Source organism: Bufo gargarizans, unplaced genomic scaffold (assembly GCF_014858855.1).
Source record: "Bufo gargarizans isolate SCDJY-AF-19 unplaced genomic scaffold, ASM1485885v1 original_scaffold_1649_pilon, whole genome shotgun sequence".
In the NCBI taxonomy this organism is placed as follows: domain Eukaryota; kingdom Metazoa; phylum Chordata; class Amphibia; order Anura; family Bufonidae; genus Bufo; species Bufo gargarizans.
Genome location: NW_025334454.1, coordinates 65,200 through 71,813, shown reverse-complemented (window position 1 = coordinate 71,813; position 6,614 = coordinate 65,200).

The window sequence follows — 6,614 nt, the reverse complement described above, 5'->3', positions numbered from 1 at the left end:
CTGGCTGGGACTTGTAGTGCCGCCTTTGAACAGGCCCTGAGAGATGACCCTACCTTGGAGCAGCTAAGAGGGTTAGCTGCCAGCCCTCCCACTGAGGGAGACAAATACCGAGTGTGTTGGGACAATGGGAAACTGTATAAGGAGGACATCTCCCACAGTGACAGTAGGGTGGGGCCACTCAAGAGGCAGCTCATTGTACCTGTGCAGTTCAGGGAACAATTACTGCAAGTGGCTCATGAGATCCCCTTAGCTGGTCACCTGGGAATAACCAAAACAAAGTCCCGGGTGATGCAGAATTTTTTCTGGCCTGGCCTCGGGGCAGATGTCGCCAAGTACTGCAGGTCCTGCGACATCTGTCAGCGAGTTGGCAAAGCAGGAGACCGTCACCGAGCTCCATTGAATCCCTTACCAATAATTGATGAACCCTTCAGGAGGGTGGCCGTGGACATCATTGGTCCACTGGCCATCCCCAGCAGTTCGGGTAAACGGTTCATATTAACCCTGGTGGATTACGCGACGCGCTACCCGGAAGCAGTGGCGTTATCCTCCATTAGGGCGGACAAGGTTGCAGACGCCCTGCTGGGGATCTTCACGAGAGTGGGGTTCCCAGCTGAGCTTCTCAGCGACCAAGGACCTCAGTTCATGTCTGAACTAATGCAGGGGCTCTGTAGGAAAATACAGGTGGACCATATCGTAGCCAGCCCTTACCACCCACAAACAAACGGCCTCTGTGAGCGCTTCAACGGGACGTTGAAGCAGATGCTGAAGACGTTTGTGGAGGCGCAAGGGAAGGACTGGGAACGATATCTACCTCACCTGCTATTTGCCTACAGAGAGGTTCCCCAGGAGTCAACCGGGTTTTCGCCCTTCGAACTCCTGTATGGTCGACGAGTAAGAGGTCCCCTAGACCTAATCAGAGAGTCTTGGGAAGGCAAGGTTGTCAGAACTGAAGTCTCTGTAGTAGACTATGTCCTCAGGTTCCGAGACAAAATGGAGTCGCTGGTAGGTCTGGTACAGGAGAATATGGTACAGGCCCAAAGCAAACAGAAGCAGTGGTATAACCGCACTGCCCGAGAGAGAATCTACCAGGAGGGGCAGAAGGTCTATGTCCTGCTGCCAATGCGGCAAAACAAACTGCAAGCTGCATGGGAAGGGCCGTACCCCATTGTCAAATGTCTGAGTAAGGTAAATTATGTGGTGGGCCTTGGAGAGGGAGGTAGGAGACAGAAGACGTTTCACGTCAACATGCTCAAGGAGCATCACGAGAGAACGCCACATGTTATGCCGGTTTGCAGCCTGCCCGAAAGGGAGGAGGCCGACCCCCTACTAGATCTGCTAGCTGACACTCGAGAGTTGGAGGTGGACTTAACCCTCAACCCTCAACTCTCGTCCCAGCAGAGATCTCAGCTCTTAGAAGTGTTGACGGCTCACCGTGACACTTTTACAGGGAAACCCGGGAGAACACACCTTGCAGTCCATCATGTGGACACAGGTACACATGCTCCCACAAAGCAGTCCGCCTACCATGTCTCACTGGAGGTCCAGGCAGACCTCAGGAGAGAGATCGAGGAGATGAAGCAGCTCGGGGTCATTCAGAAATCCCACAGCGCTTGGGCCTCACCAGTGGTTCTGGTCCCGAAGAAAGATCAGACAACCAGGTTCTGTGTGGATTATCGGAAACTGAATGCCATCACAACCTCGGATGCTTACCCCATGCCCAGGATTGATGAACTGTTAGATAAGTTGGCAGGAGCCAGCTACCTGACAATCATGGACCTGAGCAGGGGGTATTGGCAGATTCCCCTGACCTCGGAGGCTCAGGAGAAGTCGGCCTTCATCACCCCTTTCGGCTTATACGAATTTACTGTAATGCCGTTTGGGATGAAGAATGCGCCAGCCACCTTTCAAAGGCTTGTGAATGACTTGCTGGAAGGACTAGAAGAATGTGCTGTCGCCTATTTAGACGACATTGCCGTGTATAGCCCCACGTGGAAGGAGCATCTGGTGCACCTGTCGCAAGTACTGGACAAACTTGCTGTGGCTGGACTAACTGTTAAGCCTAGCAAGTGCCAGCTGGGCATGAATGAGGTCACTTACTTAGGCCACAGAGTAGGAGGAGGCACCCTGAGGCCGGAAATAGAGAAGGTGAAAGCCATTACGAGATGGCCAACACCTCTCACCAAGAAGCAGGTCATGTCTTTCTTGGGAACGGCCGGGTACTATAGGAAGTTCATCCCGAACTATAGCGCCCTGGCCAAGCCTCTGACAGACTTGACCAAGAAGAAGCTGCCCAGGATGGTGTCATGGACGCCGGAATGCGAGCAAGGCTTCCAGGCCCTGAAGGATGCACTAGCCAGTGCTCCTGTGCTTCAGGCCCCAGATTTCACTCGGAAGTTTGTGGTCCACACGGATGCTTCCGCCTTTGGTCTGGGTGCAGTCCTGAGTCAGGTGAACCAGGCCGGGGAGGAGCATCCTGTACTATACCTGAGCCGTAAGTTACTGGCCAGGGAGACCAGCTACTCCACAATAGAGAAGGAGTGTTTAGCTATTGTGTGGTCCCTGCAAAAGCTACAACACTACCTGTATGGACGCAATTTCACAGTGATCACTGATCACAATCCCCTCAGCTGGTTGGCACGTCTCGCAGGAGACAATGCGAAACTGCTGAGATGGAGCCTGATTTTGCAGCAGTACAACTTCACCGTGCAGCACAGAAAAGGTAGTTTACATGGAAATGCCGACGGGTTGTCGCGGCAGGGAGAATCGTCCGGAGACGGCTGGGTTGCTGGGGAATAGGCTTGTGGCCATTTCCCCAGGCAACCTTTTAAAAGAGGGAGGTGTGCCGGCATACATACATAATTCCTCTGGGTAGCCATCTTATATGCTTCTGGCCTATGTAAAAAGCTGTGAACTCTCATCTTTCTGAAGCCTGGGTCGCCTATGATATAGATGGACACTTTTATTACCACTACTCTGTAAGGCCAGCAATAAAAGGTCATAAAAGCTACACCAGGCCCAGCTCATCCTGTCCAAGATCAGCTCGCTGTCAAGCCTGGCTGGAGCGTGACGTCATTAATTTCCAGGTCTGGTTTGAGGAGAGCTAATAGCCCTTAATTAGCTCTGGGCATAAAACCAGTCCACTTTCATATTTCATTTATGAATCAACTTATGCCCTTTCTGACACCAGATCCAGGCTCTACAGAGTATTGTGGTTAATTGGGTATCAAATATGACTAGAGGATGTGATTCCTTAGCTGACCTATGGGTGGTAGAAGAACTACAGGTCCCAGCAGTACCGTGTGTGGTCTCATTCTGTAGGTAAATGAATAAGGATCGCAAATATGTATTCTGTATAACAATATGCCGATGTATCAAGGAGATACGGGCTTAAGTATAATCCTCATTGTAGGAACTGAACTTTGATGGGGTCATAAAACACTTGGGGGCAATCCCTAGGATTGACAGTCACTCTGCTGCCATTGGCTGACAGGAGTAAGTCTCCTGCCCATGGCAGAGTTCATAAAAATCCATGCACAAGGACAGAGGAGAGAGACCCATGGAACATCACCAGACACTTAATTGGACATTGACTGGCATATCCCTGTATCAGAAGAACTTTGAGGGTCTCCCCTGATACATACTGAAAAGGGGTTTGCAAGGATTCAAAAAGGACATATTGAACGACCATCTGAAACCCTGCAGAGAAACTAAGTATTCTTTCATCTTTTTCCCTTTCATTTGAACTGTCGTGATTATTTATATCGTTATTATTATTCTGTAGATTTATAGTCATTTTCATTAGACTTGTATGCACTGCTTTTTACCGCTTATTAAAGATTATAAAATCTAAATGGCCAAGTCTTCCATATTCTAAGCTGCTGAACAACGTACCTTGCCTTTGAAGAGACGTTACCAGGTAGTTAGTTAAATTGCATTTAGGAATTGTAGTTGGGGGTGATTGACTGCGGTTGGTCAGTAAGTGATATCCGGTTCATCCACTGATCTGTGTGATAGTGAATGACCCGGATAGTCGGCTCGTGGACCGGGAACCCACGTGGTGGCAGTTACCGAAGTGTAGTGGGGGGGTGTTAGCCGAGTGGTAATACCCCGGTCACGTGAGGTCTCTGTGTGTGCGCAGACTCCGTCACAGACCACTACGTCAGAGCTGTGGGATCCGGAGTGGTCGGATCCATAGTTCGTGACACTAACAATTTCATGATGTCCCTGATGGCCACTTTTCTGGATTCGCTGAATTGGGAGATTCTTTGACTTACAACCATCTGCTTTTCTGGAGGTAAAAAGGACATAAGGTTGTGTGAATCTAGCAGGATTCCTAAGAACTTCTTGTGCTGACTGGGAACCAGATCTGATTTTTGGGTATTTATTAGCCAGCCTAACTCCACAACCTTTTTTTGCACCGTCTTCAGATGCCCCTGGAGGTCCTGAAGAGATGAACCTGCTATCAAAAAGGTTGTCTAGATATGGGACCACTATTATTCCCTGGAGATGTAAATATCCACTCACCTCGGCCATAATGTTCAAAAATATTCTTGGGGCTGATGACAGCCCGAAAGGGAGTGCCTGGAACTGAAAGTGGTACTCCTGATCTCCTAGGAGTATTGCAATCCAGAGGTACTTTTGGTATGCTCTGTGTATGGGAACGTGGCAATACGCGTCCGAGAGGTCTATAGTTACCATGTAACAGTTGCGAGACAGGAGATTCACTGTGGATCTGATTGATTCCATTTTGAATCTTTTGTAGGTCGTGTATTTTAGTTTCCTTAAATTGATTATTAGTCTGAAGGACCTGTTTGGCTTTTGAATAAGGAATAGGGGAGAATAAAACCCTCACCCTTCCTGGTATTTCGGGACTGGAACAATAAAATTTTTTTTTTTTTTTTTTTTTTTTTTTTTTAAGGAGAGATATAATCTCTGTCTCTAGGGCTTGCTGCTTTTCTGACCTTTTTAATGGCCTGTTGACGGTGAAAAAAATCCAGTGCAGGCGTGTCGAATTAGAGTTGGTACCCCATGCATATGGTATTTATAACCCATGGGGAGGATGAAATCTATTGCCAGGACGTAGAGAACATTTTTAACCTGCCACCTACTTGAAGCCTGGCGTCATTGGCCAGGTTTTGAAGTGGATTCAGGGTTGAATAGAAAACTCTTCCCTCTTCCTCTGGAGGATTGCCATCTTCCAGTACTGTCTTTCCTTTCCTTTTCTGGTCTGGTTTAGCTTTCCTTTGATATCGAAAGGATCGGCGCTGCTGATAGAATCCTTTCTTCTTGTCTGATGCTTTATCTAAGATATCTTCAAGGACTGACCCGAACAGCCTATCCCCCTCACACAGAATAGAGCATAGCCAACTTTTTAAACTTGCATCACCAGACCAAGACCTGAGCCATATAGCTCTTCTTCTGGAATTGGAGAGGGCTGAGGATCTGGCGGAGAGTTTCATCAGGTCTGCAGATGCATCTGACAAGAAGTTACAAGCATATTTTAAGATGGGTATTGAGGCCAGGATCTCTTCCCTTGGAGTTCCTGCCACCAAGTGTTCTTCAAGCTGTGTTAACTAGACTAATAGGGATCTCGAGGTACAGGTGGCAGCTATACTGGGTCTTAGCATGGCTGTGTTTGTTTCCCATGCACGTTTTAAGAGACCTTCGCATTTCTTATCCATGGGATCCTTTAAAAGGCCCATGTCCTCAAAAGGGAGAGAAGTTTTCTTAGATATGCGGGCGACAGGCGCATCAATCCTAAAGGATAACTGTCACACTTGGACCCTAATTTAAATTTTCATATATGTAGTTACTAATAACATGATATTCCAGAATCAGTTCCTATTAGACTGACTTACCCCATATTTAATAAGATTCAGCCCTTAGCAACCAGTCTGCATAAAACTGCAATTTCACTATTCAGTTAAGATGGCCGCCACTGCCCTCACCCTGAGGCTAATCCCACCTGCCCTCACTAGCCAGTAACAATAGCCCCCCAAAAGTGTCAGTAACCAGAGCTCTCGCCCCTAAAGGGTTAATCTCCTGCAGCACAAAGAGGTCCTCTTACCACATGTTGCTTTCATTTATACACTGAGCAGACAGCAGATCTCCCTTCCCTGGTCTGCGCTGGTTCCACTCTACTTCTCCAGCTCTGCTGAGTGAGGGAGCGTCTGCCAAGCGCAGGGACAGGGAGAAGTGCACACAGCCCAGGCACTGTTATCAGCTGCTGAGGAGGACCTGGCTTTAATCATTTACTTACAGCCCCTGGCTGTCAGGAATCTGACCTTGCACGCTGCGTGCTTCTGCGTCCTGTCCTCCAACAAATAGACGGACCAAGCCTAGCAACCTGATTTTAAGCACAGGTAAAAGTAGGCAGTACAGGGAACAAAACTGTGGAATTAAGGGGTAATTGAATACACAGTGAAAAGTTGAAATAGGGCCACCAAGGAGATATTAATTACCACAATCCAATACGCCAAAAAAAAAATAATGACAGTTATACTTTAAGAGTTTTGTCCCACAGTACCAAGTCCTCCTCAGTGAACGGATGTTTCCTCTTAAAAAAAAGTGGGAATTACATTATTTTTCTCCGGATCTTTCCAATCTTTATTAAT